Raw genomic sequence first — 18,790 nt, 5'->3', positions numbered from 1 at the left:
TGTGAATGTGTATATAATACCGGCATAATAAATTGCTGGTGTAACTTGTCAAGTTATCGTTGGCTTCTGCTTTTTTTTTTTTTTTTTTAGTTGGGGGGGGGGGGGGGAAATCGGTCGTGATCATGCCTTTCTCTGCACTCACTCCCTCCTACACGTCTGGTAGGCTTGGCTACTGATCCTATACATATCTTTATGTGCTTATACATATCCCGCGTTCTATTCCCGGTCGGAACTGAAATGGTTGGGCACCTTTTCCTTCATCAGATGCATCTGTTCACCTTGTATTAAATAAGTTTCCATGAGTTGAACAATTGGTGACGTGGGTTGCCTCGTGGGAGAAGTTGATTAATAGTTGGGCTGTTATAGGGCGACCCGGATAGCTCTACTTAATGGCTTCCTTTCCCCGACTATGGAGAAATGTTGAGAGATGCACCATATATATCTTCAGTTCCCGGAAACCACTGATTTTTCTACTAAAAAAAAAACAAGCAACGAATTAGATAATTATTTGTGAGAAATTAAAAATTTTAAGGCATACAACGCATCATACAGAACATATTCATGTGAATATATCATGCCCGAAACGCTTTGCGTAATAGTGGCTTTAGGCATTTTATGTACTAGCCCTATCTATAAATCCATCACTCTGTAAAATCTCTTGTATGTATGTACCTTACCTAAATAAACATTTGATTTGATTTGATTTGATAACACATTAATAATGATTATTTTGTACAGTTGCACAGTCAGCCCTAAGAAAATGATGGATTCTGTGTATGTACAACTAAAAGTTTGTGATTTATTGCTCTAGGAAGCCAACACAGAGGCTAAATGAAGTGTTACATAAAGTGCAAGCATTAATTGCCAGTCACAATGAGAAAAATATGCACGTTGCTGAGTGCTGTCGCGCGCACACTTACACAAATGTGCTTAATTGAACAGTCTTTGTGGCGCAGTGGTTTGCAGTGCACTTGTCCGGCGCTTTGCAAACCCTTTAGCCAGGGGTTCTTATCCTACCCGGGGAGGATTGATAGTGTGCAAGGCCTTAATTAATAACTGTAGCCTATGTTCACCCAGCAGTGAATGTGTGCCTGGTTGTTAAACGATTTAGCGGGTCGTATTCCAAAGGATAATTAGGATTAAGGACCTGCCCGAAACGCTATGCTTACTAGTGACTTTACAAGAATATGAGAACTTTTGTATATTGAAAAAATAATAAAAACAATTGCATTTCTCATTGATAATAGGAATTTAGGATTCGATGAGTCCCTCATCAAATTGAAACGCCGAACAGAAAACGGTAGAATTGTAGGTGGGACAAACGCTTTGCTCCAACACTAGTTAATTCGTCTTTCGATGTAAATGAAGTGAAATTCCTATGTTTGTGTGCCCTCTGAGGGACGCATAACATAGAAGACGGTTAATGAACTACTTGCGCTCACCTGTGGGATGGTAATTTAATTTTCCTTCCCACTTATTAGCTAATTATTTGAATAGGCAACTCGAAGCACTCTGTGTTCCATATCACTACTGTATTGAATTCCTATCTTGATTTTCTTGATGTAAATAAGATGTAACGTCCTATTTCTTGTATCAAGCTTACCCATGATAAATTCCAAAACAAATAAAAATCAATGTTTTAAATGCCAGTTCAATTGGAGGGCGGCCCTAACATAAAGATAACTGTGAGTGTGGTGGTACCCAGTCGTGGCAGGTGCGTGTTGCGTGTTAGAATGTCTTAGCATACTTACCTGGCACAGGAGACACGGTGATCACGAAGGCCGTTTTCCCAGGGCGAGGCTCACCATTGCACTCCGGTGGCGCTGACCCTTGCGATTAACCCAAATGTGGTTAACTCGGGTGCGAAATTTTTTTTAGCGGGGGACTGCGTTCGCGCTATCCCCCTTTGTAATTGCCCATGTGTTCGTAAAGTTGGTAAATGACATAACAGCTATACTACTCTCATTTGTTTCTTTAGCTAATGTTCAAACCTCTCGCAAGGTACTTTTTTCACAAATATGCATATATTTGGTGTGGTTTCATCTTTTAAGCATGATACCCCTTGAAAATGCACAATTCAAGACTTCGTGTGTAGAAACGTCGATGTGGAGCCGTCCCAAATTCGTTTTCTCAAAGTTAGTGAGGAATTGGAAGCCTGTAACTATGCTTATATGGAGGTTTCCCTTTGCTAATGATTAACCTTCGTCCCCCAGGATGCTTGTCAATTGCGCTACATGGTCACCTGCCTCAACATTCAATAATTACGTCTGTGAAATACACTGACAAGAAGGACAGACGACTCTGAGGGAGGTCTGTGCTCAATGGAAAAAAGTGCTTGTAGCAGTGTCAAACGAGCATTAGTTTGCCTTCCTTTCCAGCTTTTGGCCAGGTAAAGCAATAACTTTTTAATTCAAAAGGGTTCCTCTCCCTATTTCGTTTAGAAGCTGATTACGAAATTTGCCTCGACAAATTTTAATTTGTTTCTTGTTGTCCATTCCACTTGATTGCCTTGCTTCTTTGTTCACTGCCTTGTTATAAATATCTTGTATTTATAACAAGATATGTGTGAAACATCCTGTACTTTATCAGTGTTAAAGAGGAGAGTGATTATAGCTAAAGCTCTATTATCTCATTGATATGCATTTAGCGCTATCAAAGAACTTGTGCCACATAGCGTTTCTCTTCATGTTTTACTGTTTAAAAGTCAAAACATGAGTTAAAAGGCCGCTGCACCAAACCCAAAATTTAGATGATTATACGTTCATGCGGCGCCAATATCTTGATCTAGAGCAGGTAAAAATATTGACGTGTCTGCTTTCCCTTGACCTTGATCATTTACAATTAAGAGCCCTGATAATATTGACACGTAACATGAATGCCTCTTAAATGTAGGCTGTTGGTGTGAATCAGTAAGCGTAATTAAACGAGTATAACGTCGATGAACCCCGGCCCATATTGGGGGGGAGGGGGGGGTGGAAAGGAGTATTTTCAGTGCCTGTAAATTCGCCATATATCCCTGATAGTAAGCCTTTGGTCGTAGCTAAGCGGAAAAAAAAACAAAAAAATACCTTGATCTCAGGAGAGTTGCTCATACACAATTTATCTGTCTTTGTTAAGTGGGATCTTACAAGTTCTAACAGAACACTTAACAGAGAAATAGGGGGATGATTTTAGACGGATATCAGTTATTAATAATAATTGAAAATAGAACAAAAAACATTGCGTATTTTGTACTTTCCTACGTGTGACCCCTCTAAAAAGTAGTTTTTACTAATTAAATACGTTTTGTTTATGCACATATTATATTCGATATACTTTACATAACGAGAATATTATGTCTCCCCTCGGGGAGAGGACCAATCCTAGAGGTATTGCAATTCCGGGTCACCCACGACATAGTTAGAGCAAGCACTTCCCTCAAGATCCAGAAACCGGATAAATGTCTAGGATTCTACATAAGGATCGTATCAAACACTTAGCCGAGAAGCGATAAGAATCGCCAGCCGTTACAAATGTACGACCGCCAAATATTGTTCGCATGCTACAAGTGTACTCACCTATTTGTGCTTGCGGGAGTTGAGCTCTGGCTCTTTGGTCGTGTGTGTGTGCGCGCGTGTTTAAAAATGATTAAAAGTCACGATTGTGCTTAAACGTAAACGCATTCGAATCACAGCCTAAAGGTCCCGGATTCGTTTGCAGGGGTAGGACACGAGTGCTTAGGCAAAGCTCGCTTCTTTTCACCTGTTGCCACTGTTCACCTTGCAGTAAATAAGCTCCTAACACTTTGGAGTTAGGTAACTGCATCCAAGGGAATGACCAACTGACACCATTGTTCAGCTGCTAGTGGAAGAGGAGAAGGAGAATTAGGGAGGGTTGCCAGATGGGGAATTAATGATTTAATTTTGAAAGATAGGTAATATAATTTAGTTTTGTTTCTAGTATATGTCTGTGTTTGTATGTACGTACGTACCCAATTGAAGAAGACTGATGGTGACAGTAAAGAAGTGTAAATATTATGTTAATAACAAGAGAGGATATTGCCGGAATAGTTAGTGTTTATGAATCTATTTTGCAAATATAAATATCTAACGGATTATGTTTTACTTTTTTGGTACTGTTTATCGATTTGCTCTGATAGACCATTCCAACTAGGTTACTTATAAATATAAATACACACAGGTGGATACAGGAACAGAAGACTGCCGAGTCATGTTAATTAGCAGGCTGAGAGCCGTCGCTTCCCAGAGCCTTACCCACTATGTATAGTTCCCCTGAAATATTACCTGCCAATCGTTTAACAACTAGGTACACAGTGCTGCATGAATAGAGGAGTACATTTAAGGATAGGCGCCTAGTCCATTCTCCCCAGCCACAATGCGAAACTTTGAAGAATATTTGTGTTCTATTTGTAAAGAATACCTTGCAAGAATTAACTATTTATTTTTCAGACATATTTAGAAATACATGATTCGCCAGCCACAATCGTGACTACCTCCCAGCCGTTATGCGACTGCGTCAGTCTCTTATTTTGTCTGCCTTATTTTCAGTTCGTCTCACTCTCTTTCTCTATCTCTCTTTCACTCTAACTCTTTCTGTCTCTCTCTAGCTGTCGCTCTCTCTAACTCTCTCTCTAGCTCTCACTCACTCTCTAGCTGTCTAGCTCTCACTGCATGTTTTCTTACTCTCTCTCTGTATCTCTATCATATCATATATATATATATATATATGTAATATATATATATTATATATACACACACACACAATATGGGCCGGGGTTCATCGACGTTATACTCGATTAATTGCGCTCACTAATTCACACTAACAGTCTACATTTAATAGGCATTCATATTACGTGTCAATATTATCAGGGCTCTTAATTGTGAATGTGTATATAATACCGGCATAATAAATTGCTGGTGTAACTTGTCAAGTTATCGTTGGCTTCTGCTTTTTTTTTTTTTTTTTAGTTGGGGGGGGGGGGGGAAATCGGTCGTGATCATGCCTTTCTCTGCACTCACTCCCTCCTACACGTCTGGTAGGCTTGGCTACTGATCCTATACATATCTTTATGTGCTTATACATATCCCGCGTTCTATTCCCGGTCGGAACTGAAATGGTTGGGCACCTTTTCCTTCATCAGATGCATCTGTTCACCTTGTATTAAATAAGTTTCCATGAGTTGAACAATTGGTGACGTGGGTTGCCTCGTGGGAGAAGTTGATTAATAGTTGGGCTGTTATAGGGCGACCCGGATAGCTCTACTTAATGGCTTCCTTTCCCCGACTATGGAGAAATGTTGAGAGATGCACCATATATATCTTCAGTTCCCGGAAACCACTGATTTTTCTACTAAAAAAAAAACAAGCAACGAATTAGATAATTATTTGTGAGAAATTAAAAATTTTAAGGCATACAACGCATCATACAGAACATATTCATGTGAATATATCATGCCCGAAACGCTTTGCGTAATAGTGGCTTTAGGCATTTTATGTACTAGCCCTATCTATAAATCCATCACTCTGTAAAATCTCTTGTATGTATGTACCTTACCTAAATAAACATTTGATTTGATTTGATTTGATTTGATAACACATTAATAATGATTATTTTGTACAGTTGCACAGTCAGCCCTAAGAAAATGATGGATTCTGTGTATGTACAACTAAAAGTTTGTGATTTATTGCTCTAGGAAGCCAACACAGAGGCTAAATGAAGTGTTACATAAAGTGCAAGCATTAATTGCCAGTCACAATGAGAAAAATATGCACGTTGCTGAGTGCTGTCGCGCGCACACTTACACAAATGTGCTTAATTGAACAGTCTTTGTGGCGCAGTGGTTTGCAGTGCACTTGTCCGGCGCTTTGCAAACCCTTTAGCCAGGGGTTCTTATCCTACCCGGGGAGGATTGATAGTGTGCAAGGCCTTAATTAATAACTGTAGCCTATGTTCACCCAGCAGTGAATGTGTGCCTGGTTGTTAAACGATTTAGCGGGTCGTATTCCAAAGGATAATTAGGATTAAGGACCTGCCCGAAACGCTATGCTTACTAGTGACTTTACAAGAATATGAGAACTTTTGTATATTGAAAAAATAATAAAAACAATTGCATTTCTCATTGATAATAGGAATTTAGGATTCGATGAGTCCCTCATCAAATTGAAACGCCGAACAGAAAACGGTAGAATTGTAGGTGGGACAAACGCTTTGCTCCAACACTAGTTAATTCGTCTTTCGATGTAAATGAAGTGAAATTCCTATGTTTGTGTGCCCTCTGAGGGACGCATAACTTAGAAGACGGTTAATGAACTACTTGCGCTCACCTGTGGGATGGTAATTTAATTTTCCTTCCCACTTATTAGCTAATTATTTGAATAGGCAACTCGAAGCACTCTGTGTTCCATATCACTACTGTATTGAATTCCTATCTTGATTTTCTTGATGTAAATAAGATGTAACGTCCTATTTCTTGTATCAAGCTTACCCATGATAAATTCCAAAACAAATAAAAATCAATGTTTTAAATGCCAGTTCAATTGGAGGGCGGCCCTAACATAAAGATAACTGTGAGTGTGGTGGTACCCAGTCGTGGCAGGTGCGTGTTGCGTGTTAGAATGTCTTAGCATACTTACCTGGCACAGGAGACACGGTGATCACGAAGGCCGTTTTCCCAGGGCGAGGCTCACCATTGCACTCCGGTGGCGCTGACCCTTGCGATTAACCCAAATGTGGTTAACTCGGGTGCGAAATTTTTTTTAGCGGGGGACTGCGTTCGCGCTATCCCCCTTTGTAATTGCCCATGTGTTCGTAAAGTTGGTAAATGACATAACAGCTATACTACTCTCATTTGTTTCTTTAGCTAATGTTCAAACCTCTCGCAAGGTACTTTTTTCACAAATATGCATATATTTGGTGTGGTTTCATCTTTTAAGCATGATACCCCTTGAAAATGCACAATTCAAGACTTCGTGTGTAGAAACGTCGATGTGGAGCCGTCCCAAATTCGTTTTCTCAAAGTTAGTGAGGAATTGGAAGCCTGTAACTATGCTTATATGGAGGTTTCCCTTTGCTAATGATTAACCTTCGTCCCCCAGGATGCTTGTCAATTGCGCTACATGGTCACCTGCCTCAACATTCAATAATTACGTCTGTGAAATACACTGACAAGAAGGACAGACGACTCTGAGGGAGGTCTGTGCTCAATGGAAAAAAGTGCTTGTAGCAGTGTCAAACGAGCATTAGTTTGCCTTCCTTTCCAGCTTTTGGCCAGGTAAAGCAATAACTTTTTAATTCAAAAGGGTTCCTCTCCCTATTTCGTTTAGAAGCTGATTACGAAATTTGCCTCGACAAATTTTAATTTGTTTCTTGTTGTCCATTCCACTTGATTGCCTTGCTTCTTTGTTCACTGCCTTGTTATAAATATCTTGTATTTATAACAAGATATGTGTGAAACATCCTGTACTTTATCAGTGTTAAAGAGGAGAGTGATTATAGCTAAAGCTCTATTATCTCATTGATATGCATTTAGCGCTATCAAAGAACTTGTGCCACATAGCGTTTCTCTTCATGTTTTACTGTTTAAAAGTCAAAACATGAGTTAAAAGGCCGCTGCACCAAACCCAAAATTTAGATGATTATACGTTCATGCGGCGCCAATATCTTGATCTAGAGCAGGTAAAAATATTGACGTGTCTGCTTTCCCTTGACCTTGATCATTTACAATTAAGAGCCCTGATAATATTGACACGTAACATGAATGCCTCTTAAATGTAGGCTGTTGGTGTGAATCAGTAAGCGTAATTAAACGAGTATAACGTCGATGAACCCCGGCCCATATTGGGGGGGAGGGGGGGGTGGAAAGGAGTATTTTCAGTGCCTGTAAATTCGCCATATATCCCTGATAGTAAGCCTTTGGTCGTAGCTAAGCGGAAAAAAAAACAAAAAAATACCTTGATCTCAGGAGAGTTGCTCATACACAATTTATCTGTCTTTGTTAAGTGGGATCTTACAAGTTCTAACAGAACACTTAACAGAGAAATAGGGGGATGATTTTAGACGGATATCAGTTATTAATAATAATTGAAAATAGAACAAAAAACATTGCGTATTTTGTACTTTCCTACGTGTGACCCCTCTAAAAAGTAGTTTTTACTAATTAAATACGTTTTGTTTATGCACATATTATATTCGATATACTTTACATAACGAGAATATTATGTCTCCCCTCGGGGAGAGGACCAATCCTAGAGGTATTGCAATTCCGGGTCACCCACGACATAGTTAGAGCAAGCACTTCCCTCAAGATCCAGAAACCGGATAAATGTCTAGGATTCTACATAAGGATCGTATCAAACACTTAGCCGAGAAGCGATAAGAATCGCCAGCCGTTACAAATGTACGACCGCCAAATATTGTTCGCATGCTACAAGTGTACTCACCTATTTGTGCTTGCGGGAGTTGAGCTCTGGCTCTTTGGTCGTGTGTGTGTGCGCGCGTGTTTAAAAATGATTAAAAGTCACGATTGTGCTTAAACGTAAACGCATTCGAATCACAGCCTAAAGGTCCCGGATTCGTTTGCAGGGGTAGGACACGAGTGCTTAGGCAAAGCTCGCTTCTTTTCACCTGTTGCCACTGTTCACCTTGCAGTAAATAAGCTCCTAACACTTTGGAGTTAGGTAACTGCATCCAAGGGAATGACCAACTGACACCATTGTTCAGCTGCTAGTGGAAGAGGAGAAGGAGAATTAGGGAGGGTTGCCAGATGGGGAATTAATGATTTAATTTTGAAAGATAGGTAATATAATTTAGTTTTGTTTCTAGTATATGTCTGTGTTTGTATGTAAGTACGTACCCAATTGAAGAAGACTGATGGTGACAGTAAAGAAGTGTAAATATTATGTTAATAACAAGAGAGGATATTGCCGGAATAGTTAGTGTTTATGAATCTATTTTGCAAATATAAATATCTAACGGATTATGTTTTACTTTTTTGGTACTGTTTATCGATTTGCTCTGATAGACCATTCCAACTAGGTTACTTATAAATATAAATACACACAGGTGGATACAGGAACAGAAGACTGCCGAGTCATGTTAATTAGCAGGCTGAGAGCCGTCGCTTCCCAGAGCCTTACCCACTATGTATAGTTCCCCTGAAATATTACCTGCCAATCGTTTAACAACTAGGTACACAGTGCTGCATGAATAGAGGAGTACATTTAAGGATAGGCGCCTAGTCCATTCTCCCCAGCCACAATGCGAAACTTTGAAGAATATTTGTGTTCTATTTGTAAAGAATACCTTGCAAGAATTAACTATTTATTTTTCAGACATATTTAGAAATACATGATTCGCCAGCCACAATCGTGACTACCTCCCAGCCGTTATGCGACTGCGTCAGTCTCTTATTTTGTCTGCCTTATTTTCAGTTCGTCTCACTCTCTTTCTCTATCTCTCTTTCACTCTAACTCTTTCTGTCTCTCTCTAGCTGTCGCTCTCTCTAACTCTCTCTCTAGCTCTCACTCACTCTCTAGCTGTCTAGCTCTCACTGCATGTTTTCTTACTCTCTCTCTGTATCTCTATCATATCATATATATATATATATATATGTAATATATATATATTATATATACACACACACACAATATGGGCCGGGGTTCATCGACGTTATACTCGATTAATTGCGCTCACTAATTCACACTAACAGTCTACATTTAATAGGCATTCATATTACGTGTCAATATTATCAGGGCTCTTAATTGTGAATGTGTATATAATACCGGCATAATAAATTGCTGGTGTAACTTGTCAAGTTATCGTTGGCTTCTGCTTTTTTTTTTTTTTTTTTAGTTGGGGGGGGGGGGAAATCGGTCGTGATCATGCCTTTCTCTGCACTCACTCCCTCCTACACGTCTGGTAGGCTTGGCTACTGATCCTATACATATCTTTATGTGCTTATACATATCCCGCGTTCTATTCCCGGTCGGAACTGAAATGGTTGGGCACCTTTTCCTTCATCAGATGCATCTGTTCACCTTGTATTAAATAAGTTTCCATGAGTTGAACAATTGGTGACGTGGGTTGCCTCGTGGGAGAAGTTGATTAATAGTTTGGCTGTTATAGGGCGACCCGGATAGCTCTACTTAATGGCTTCCTTTCCCCGACTATGGAGAAATGTTGAGAGATGCACCATATATATCTTCAGTTCCCGGAAACCACTGATTTTTCTACTAAAAAAAAAACAAGCAACGAATTAGATAATTATTTGTGAGAAATTAAAAATTTTAAGGCATACAACGCATCATACAGAACATATTCATGTGAATATATCATGCCCGAAACGCTTTGCGTAATAGTGGCTTTAGGCATTTTATGTACTAGCCCTATCTATAAATCCATCACTCTGTAAAATCTCTTGTATGTATGTACCTTACCTAAATAAACATTTGATTTGATAACACATTAATAATGATTATTTTGTACAGTTGCACAGTCAGCCCTAAGAAAATGATGGATTCTGTGTATGTACAACTAAAAGTTTGTGATTTATTGCTCTAGGAAGCCAACACAGAGGCTAAATGAAGTGTTACATAAAGTGCAAGCATTAATTGCCAGTCACAATGAGAAAAATATGCACGTTGCTGAGTGCTGTCGCGCGCACACTTACACAAATGTGCTTAATTGAACAGTCTTTGTGGCGCAGTGGTTTGCAGTGCACTTGTCCGGCGCTTTGCAAACCCTTTGGCCAGGGGTTCTTATCCTACCCGGGGAGGATTGATAGTGTGCAAGGCCTTAATTAATAACTGTAGCCTATGTTCACCCAGCAGTGAATGTGTGCCTGGTTGTTAAACGATTTAGCGGGTCGTATTCCAAAGGATAATTAGGATTAAGGACCTGCCCGAAACGCTATGCTTACTAGTGACTTTACAAGAATATGAGAACTTTTGTATATTGAAAAAATAATAAAAACAATTGCATTTCTCATTGATAATAGGAATTTAGGATTCGATGAGTCCCTCATCAAATTGAAACGCCGAACAGAAAACGGTAGAATTGTAGGTGGGACAAACGCTTTGCTCCAACACTAGTTAATTCGTCTTTCGATGTAAATGAAGTGAAATTCCTATGTTTGTGTGCCCTCTGAGGGACGCATAACTTAGAAGACGGTTAATGAACTACTTGCGCTCACCTGTGGGATGGTAATTTAATTTTCCTTCCCACTTATTAGCTAATTATTTGAATAGGCAACTCGAAGCACTCTGTGTTCCATATCACTACTGTATTGAATTCCTATCTTGATTTTCTTGATGTAAATAAGATGTAACGTCCTATTTCTTGTATCAAGCTTACCCATGATAAATTCCAAAACAAATAAAAATCAATGTTTTAAATGCCAGTTCAATTGGAGGGCGGCCCTAACATAAAGATAACTGTGAGTGTGGTGGTACCCAGTCGTGGCAGGTGCGTGTTGCGTGTTAGAATGTCTTAGCATACTTACCTGGCACAGGAGACACGGTGATCACGAAGGCCGTTTTCCCAGGGCGAGGCTCACCATTGCACTCCGGTGGCGCTGACCCTTGCGATTAACCCAAATGTGGTTAACTCGGGTGCGAAATTTTTTTTAGCGGGGGACTGCGTTCGCGCTATCCCCCTTTGTAATTGCCCATGTGTTCGTAAAGTTGGTAAATGACATAACAGCTATACTACTCTCATTTGTTTCTTTAGCTAATGTTCAAACCTCTCGCAAGGTACTTTTTTCACAAATATGCATATATTTGGTGTGGTTTCATCTTTTAAGCATGATACCCCTTGAAAATGCACAATTCAAGACTTCGTGTGTAGAAACGTCGATGTGGAGCCGTCCCAAATTCGTTTTCTCAAAGTTAGTGAGGAATTGGAAGCCTGTAACTATGCTTATATGGAGGTTTCCCTTTGCTAATGATTAACCTTCGTCCCCCAGGATGCTTGTCAATTGCGCTACATGGTCACCTGCCTCAACATTCAATAATTACGTCTGTGAAATACACTGACAAGAAGGACAGACGACTCTGAGGGAGGTCTGTGCTCAATGGAAAAAAGTGCTTGTAGCAGTGTCAAACGAGCATTAGTTTGCCTTCCTTTCCAGCTTTTGGCCAGGTAAAGCAATAACTTTTTAATTCAAAAGGGTTCCTCTCCCTATTTCGTTTAGAAGCTGATTACGAAATTTGCCTCGACAAATTTTAATTTGTTTCTTGTTGTCCATTCCACTTGATTGCCTTGCTTCTTTGTTCACTGCCTTGTTATAAATATCTTGTATTTATAACAAGATATGTGTGAAACATCCTGTACTTTATCAGTGTTAAAGAGGAGAGTGATTATAGCTAAAGCTCTATTATCTCATTGATATGCATTTAGCGCTATCAAAGAACTTGTGCCACATAGCGTTTCTCTTCATGTTTTACTGTTTAAAAGTCAAAACATGAGTTAAAAGGCCGCTGCACCAAACCCAAAATTTAGATGATTATACGTTCATGCGGCGCCAATATCTTGATCTAGAGCAGGTAAAAATATTGACGTGTCTGCTTTCCCTTGACCTTGATCATTTACAATTAAGAGCCCTGATAATATTGACACGTAACATGAATGCCTCTTAAATGTAGGCTGTTGGTGTGAATCAGTAAGCGTAATTAAACGAGTATAACGTCGATGAACCCCGGCCCATATTGGGGGGGAGGGGGGGGTGGAAAGGAGTATTTTCAGTGCCTGTAAATTCGCCATATATCCCTGATAGTAAGCCTTTGGTCGTAGCTAAGCGGAAAAAAAACAAAAAAATACCTTGATCTCAGGAGAGTTGCTCATACACAATTTATCTGTCTTTGTTAAGTGGGATCTTACAAGTTCTAACAGAACACTTAACAGAGAAATAGGGGGATGATTTTAGACGGATATCAGTTATTAATAATAATTGAAAATAGAACAAAAAACATTGCGTATTTTGTACTTTCCTACGTGTGACCCCTCAAAACAGTAGTTTTTACTAATTAAATACGTTTTGTTTATGCACATATTGTATTCGATATACTTTACATAACGAGAATATTATGTCTCCCCTCGGGGAGAGGACCAATCCTAGAGGTATTGCAATTCCGGGTCACCCACGACATAGTTAGAGCAAGCACTTCCCTCAAGATCTAGAAACCGGATAAATGTCTAGGATTCTACATAAGGATCGTATCAAACACTTAGCCGAGAAGCGATAAGAATCGCCAGCCGTTACAAATGTACGACCGCCAAATTTTGTTCGCATGCTACAAGTGTACTCACCTATTTGTGCTTGCGGGAGTTGAGCTCTGGCTCTTTGGTCGTGTGTGTGTGCGCGCGTGTTTAAAAATGATTAAAAGTCACGATTGTGCTTAAACGTAAACGCATTCGAATCACAGCCTAAAGGTCCCGGATTCGTTTGCAGGGGTAGGACACGAGTGCTTAGGCAAAGCTCGCTTCTTTTCACCTGTTGCCACTGTTCACCTTGCAGTAAATAAGCTCCTAACACTTTGGAGTTAGGTAACTGCATCCAAGGGAATGACCAACTGACACCATTGTTCAGCTGCTAGTGGAAGAGGAGAAGGAGAATTAGGGAGGGTTGCCAGATGGGGAATTAATGATTTAATTTTGAAAGATAGGTAATATAATTTAGTTTTGTTTCTAGTATATGTCTGTGTTTGTATGTACGTACGTACCCAATTGAAGAAGACTGATGGTGACAGTAAAGAAGTGTAAATATTATGTTAATAACAAGAGTGGATATTGCCGGAATAGTTAGTGTTTATGAATCTATTTTGCAAATATAAATATCTAACGGATTATGTTTTACTTTTTTGGTACTGTTTATCGATTTGCTCTGATAGACCATTCCAACTAGGTTACTTATAAATATAAATACACACAGGTGGATACAGGAACAGAAGACTGCCGAGTCATGTTAATTAGCAGGCTGAGAGCCGTCGCTTCCCAGAGCCTTACCCACTATGTATAGTTCCCCTGAAATATTATCTGCCAATCGTTTAACAACTAGGTACACAGTGCTGCATGAATAGAGGAGTACATTTAAGGATAGGCGCCTAGTCCATTCTCCCCAGCCACAATGCGAAACTTTGAAGAATATATGTGTTCTATTTGTAAAGAATACCTTGCAAGAATTAACTATTTATTTTTCAGACATATTTAGAAATACATGATTCGCCAGCCACAATCGTGACTACCTCCCAGCCGTTATGCGACTGCGTCAGTCTCTTATTTTGTCTGCCTTATTTTCAGTTCGTCTCACTCTCTTTCTCTATCTCTCTTTCACTCTAACTCTTTGTCTCTCTCTCTAGCTGTCGCTCTCGCTAACTCTCTCTCTAGCTCTCACTCACTCTCTAGCTGTCTAGCTCTCACTGCATGTTTTCTTACTCTCTCTCTGTATCTCTATCATATCATATATATATATATATATATATATATATATATATATATATATATATATATATATATATATATATATATATATATATATGTAATATATATATATTATATATACACACACACACAATATGGGCCGGGGTTCATCGACGTTATACTCGATTAATTGCGCTCACTAATTCACACTAACAGTCTACATTTAATAGGCATTCATATTACGTGTCAATATTATCAGGGCTCTTAATTGTGAATGTGTATATAATACCGGCATAATAAATTGCTGGTGTAACTTGTCAAGTTATCGTTGGCTTCTGCTTTTTTTTTTTTTTTTTTTAGTTGGGGGGGGGGGGGAAATCGGTCGTGATCATGCCTTTCTCTGCACTCACTCCCTCCTACACGTCTGGTAGGCTTGGCTACTGATCCTATACATATCTTTATGTGCTTATACATATCCCGCGTTCGATTCCCGGTCGGAACTGAAATGGTTGGGCACCTTTTCCTTCATCAGATGCATCTGTTCACCTTGTATTAAATAAGTTTCCATGAGTTGAACAATTGGTGACGTGGGTTGCCTCGTGGGAGAAGTTGATTAATAGTTGGGCTGTTATAGGGCGACCGGGATAGCTCTACTTAATGGCTTCCTTTCCCCGACTATGGAGACATGTTGAGAGATGCACCATATATATCTTCAGTTCCCGGAAACCACTGATTTTTCTACTAAAAAAAAACAAGCAACGAATTAGATAATTATTTGTGAGAAATTAAAAATTTTAAGGCATACAACGCATCATACAGAACATATTCATGTGAATATATCATGCCCGAAACACTTTGCGTAATAGTGGCTTTAGGCATTTTATGTACTAGCCCTATCTATAAATCTATCACTCTGTAAAATCTCTTGTATGTATGTACCTTACCTAAATAAACATTTGATTTGATTTGATAACACATTAATAATGATTATTTTGTACAGTTGCACAGTCAGCCCTAAGAAAATGATGGATTCTGTGTATGTACAACTAAATGTTTGTGATTTATTGCTCTAGGAAGCCAACACAGAGGCTAAATGAAGTGTTACATAAAGTGCAAGCATTAATTGCCAGTCACAATGAGAAAAATATGCACGTTGCTGAGTGCTGTCGCGCGCACACTTACACAAATGTGCTTAATTGAACAGTCTTTGTGGCGCAGTGGTTTGCAGTGCACTTGTCCGGCGCTTTGCAAACCCTTTGGCCAGGGGTTCTTATCCTACCCGGGGAGGATTGATAGTGTGCAAGGCCTTAATTAATAACTGTAGCCTATGTTCACCCAGCAGTGAATGTGTGCCTGGTTGTTAAACGATTTAGCGGGTCGTATTCCAAAGGATAATTAGGATTAAGGACCTGCCCGAAACGCTATGCTTACTAGTGACTTTACAAGAATATGAGAACTTTTGTATATTGAAAAAATAATAAAAACAATTGCATTTCTCATTGATAATAGGAATTTAGGATTCGATGAGTCCCTCATCAAATTGAAACGCCGAACAGAAAACGGTAGAATTGTAGGTGGGACAAACGCTTTGCTCCAACACTAGTTAATTCGTCTTTCGATGTAAATGAAGTGAAATTCCTATGTTTGTGTGCCCTCTGAGGGACGCATAACATAGAAGACGGTTAATGAACTACTTGCGCTCACCTGTGGGATGGTAATTTAATTTTCCTTCCCACTTATTAGCTAATTATTTGAATAGGCAACTCGAAGCACTCTGTGTTCCATATCACTACTGTATTGAATTCCTATCTTGATTTTCTTGATGTAAATAAGATGTAACGTCCTATTTCTTGTATCAAGCTTACCCATGATAAATTCCAAAACAAATAAAAATCAATGTTTTAAATGCCAGTTCAATTGGAGGGCGGCCCTAACATAAAGATAACTGTGAGTGTGGTGGTACCCAGTCGTGGCAGGTGCGTGTTGCGTGTTAGAATGTCTTAGCATACTTACCTGGCACAGGAGACACGGTGATCACGAAGGCCGTTTTCCCAGGGCGAGGCTCACCATTGCACTCCGGTGGCGCTGACCCTTGCGATTAACCCAAATGTGGTTAACTCGGGTGCGAAATTTTTTTTAGCGGGGGACTGCGTTCGCGCTATCCCCCTTTGTAATTGCCCATGTGTTCGTAAAGTTGGTAAATGACATAACAGCTATACTACTCTCATTTGTTTCTTTAGCTAATGTTCAAACCTCTCGCAAGGTACTTTTTTCACAAATATGCATATATTTGGTGTGGTTTCATCTTTTAAGCATGATACCCCTTGAAAATGCACAATTCAAGACTTCGTGTGTAGAAACGTCGATGTGGAGCCGTCCCAAATTCGTTTTCTCAAAGTTAGTGAGGAATTGGAAGCCTGTAACTATGCTTATATGGAGGTTTCCCTTTGCTAATGATTAACCTTCGTCCTCCAGGATGCTTGTCAATTGCGCTACATGGTCACCTGCCTCAACATTCAATAATTACGTCTGTGAAATACACTGACAAGAAGGACAGACGACTCTGAGGGAGGTCTGTGCTCAATGGAAAAAAGTGCTTGTAGCAGTGTCAAACGAGCATTAGTTTGCCTTCCTTTCCAGCTTTTGGCCAGGTAAAGCAATAACTTTTTAATTCAAAAGGGTTCCTCTCCCTATTTCGTTTAGAAGCTGATTACGAAATTTGCCTCGACAAATTTTAATTTGTTTCTTGTTGTCCATTCCACTTGATTGCCTTGCTTCTTTGTTCACTGCCTTGTTATAAATATCTTGTATTTATAACAAGATATGTGTGAAACATCCTGTACTTTATCAGTGTTAAAGAGGAGAGTGATTATAGCTAAAGCTCTATTATCTCATTGATATGCATTTAGCGCTATCAAAGAACTTGTGCCACATAGCGTTTCTCTTCATGTTTTACTGTTTAAAAGTCAAAACATGAGTTAAAAGGCCGCTGCACCAAACCCAAAATTTAGATGATTATACGTTCATGGGACACCAATATAATAATAATACTGTAATGATGATAATTTGTTTAGGAACAGTACATAATACATAGTTGCAGAGCTACAGTGCAAACATAGTTAGATTTAAAGATAGAGGTAGTACATACAATACCTAAAGCCAGTAGTACGCATAGCGTTTCGGGCAAGGAGAGGTGGGGAAAAACACTTAGACTAAAACTTGATAGTAATTGAGCTTAATGAAATATATTCCTATATAAATTATGGAGTATGGCTAGAGAGTAAACGAACTGGATTTTTGTTGTAAATAAATGGCCTAACGACAACTAGTCTTAATGTTAAATGTGTACACAATAAACAAGTAGAAATTAATAGTTGCCGGGCCAAGTGTCCGTTGGTCGAGGGAACAACTCCAATCCTCCGTCCAGAACTGCTGTTGCAAAGACGTCAACTACGAGCTGGAGTGTTAATTATTTCCGGGACACTGCCGTGTTGTGCCAAAATAACGTGGCACCGCATTTTGTGGTTGTAGGAGCGAATAAAATGACACAGCAATTTCCTTGCAATGGCACCTCTCTCTTGCATGCTGCTAATATGGTGTCGCTAGTAGGAATCGTCTCCTTCCTCTCTGACTGTGATACGCATGCGCAGAACACTCCAAAGTATTCTCGAGCGTAAAGTATTTTATTTACTTATAATTAATTAGGGAAGAAAGGAATAGTGACAGGTATTTATGTCACTGATAAATGTATTAAGGTGCAATATATTTTTGCATAATGCAAGTCAGCTTACTAAGACTGCATAAAAATAAGAAAAGGAATATTACATTGAATTGTTTTACATTATAATATTTTCCACTGTAGTTGTTAATTCACCTAAATAAGCGAGTTCAGTACGCAGTAATATGCTGTATAAATAAACAATTATCCTTAGTAAAGGAAAGTAATTAACTGGACTCTGTTTAAATTCAACTAAATGTGAAGATATTTCATGTTTCAACTTGCTACTACCTCCCGGCGTCATGGAAACTGTAGGAAGGATTTGGTAAAATACTGCGTCGCAATAGAAACATTAATTGGATTAATTCTATGAATTAGTAAAATTAGTAATTACTGTGGTTAATACAATAATGATATACATCATTTTTGTATAATAATACAAGTGTTGGATAATTTTCAACAGAAGCACCTGCAGGTAACCTCAAGGTATGGCAGTCTTGGAGTTCCTGAGCACTAGTCCCAACATGGTGTGGGAGAACAACGGTGCCAATGCTGGAATTCAACAGGGTGTTGATGAACATCTGAACTGGGGTCTTACCAAGGCAGGCTACCACCACCATTATATTGTAGAATGTCCCATACTGACTGACTTTCGCCCTC

At 39.2% G+C, this 18,790-nt stretch overlaps 2 long non-coding RNA genes and 4 other non-coding genes across 37 annotated transcripts in view; 5 read left to right on the top strand and 1 right to left on the bottom strand.

Moving 5' to 3' along the window:
- The window catches only part of LOC138351619 (uncharacterized), a 39,358-nt gene extending 24,193 nt beyond the window's left edge, over positions 1-15,165 (bottom strand). For 14 of the 31 annotated variants that reach the window (XR_011222580.1, XR_011222582.1, XR_011222584.1 and 11 more), the window contains exons 1-3: positions 8,439-8,584; positions 5,155-5,349; positions 279-473 (exon numbers count right to left, since the gene is read on the bottom strand). This is a non-coding gene — a long non-coding RNA (uncharacterized lncRNA). Of the gene's footprint in view, positions 1-278; positions 474-3,557; positions 3,704-5,154; positions 5,350-6,484; positions 6,761-8,438; positions 8,585-8,622; positions 8,799-10,034; positions 10,230-11,349; positions 11,626-13,302; positions 13,703-14,958 lie in introns of those variants that run through there. The other 17 variants (XR_011222591.1, XR_011222597.1, XR_011222599.1 and 14 more) reach the window with 17 other exon arrangements.
- LOC123772625 (uncharacterized) overlaps positions 1-18,769 on the top strand; it is a 41,552-nt gene extending 22,783 nt beyond the window's left edge. The window contains exons 7-11 of one of the 2 annotated variants that reach the window (XR_011222578.1): positions 2,214-2,389; positions 7,095-7,270; positions 11,960-12,135; positions 16,888-17,063; positions 18,594-18,769. This is a non-coding gene — a long non-coding RNA (uncharacterized lncRNA). Of the gene's footprint in view, positions 1-2,213; positions 2,390-7,094; positions 7,271-11,959; positions 12,136-16,887; positions 17,064-18,593 lie in introns of those variants that run through there. The other variant, XR_011222579.1, reaches the window with a different exon arrangement.
- Positions 1,744-1,906, top strand: LOC138351752 (U1 spliceosomal RNA). The gene has a single exon (XR_011222617.1). It is a non-coding gene; the product is annotated as a U1 spliceosomal RNA (small nuclear RNA).
- Positions 6,625-6,787, top strand: LOC138351751 (U1 spliceosomal RNA). Its single transcript, XR_011222616.1, has one exon. It is a non-coding gene; the product is annotated as a U1 spliceosomal RNA (small nuclear RNA).
- LOC123768352 (U1 spliceosomal RNA) lies at positions 11,490-11,652 on the top strand. Its single transcript, XR_006774081.1, has one exon. It is a non-coding gene; the product is annotated as a U1 spliceosomal RNA (small nuclear RNA).
- Positions 16,418-16,580, top strand: LOC123772801 (U1 spliceosomal RNA). Its single transcript, XR_006774712.1, has one exon. It is a non-coding gene; the product is annotated as a U1 spliceosomal RNA (small nuclear RNA).
- Positions 18,770-18,790: the final 21 nt, after the last annotated feature.

The sequence above is a fragment of the Procambarus clarkii genome, chromosome 50 (assembly GCF_040958095.1).
Source record: "Procambarus clarkii isolate CNS0578487 chromosome 50, FALCON_Pclarkii_2.0, whole genome shotgun sequence".
Lineage (NCBI taxonomy): Eukaryota > Metazoa > Arthropoda > Malacostraca > Decapoda > Cambaridae > Procambarus > Procambarus clarkii.
The sequence above is the reverse complement of the archived record's forward strand: the minus strand, read 5'-3'. Positions and strand labels throughout refer to the sequence as shown.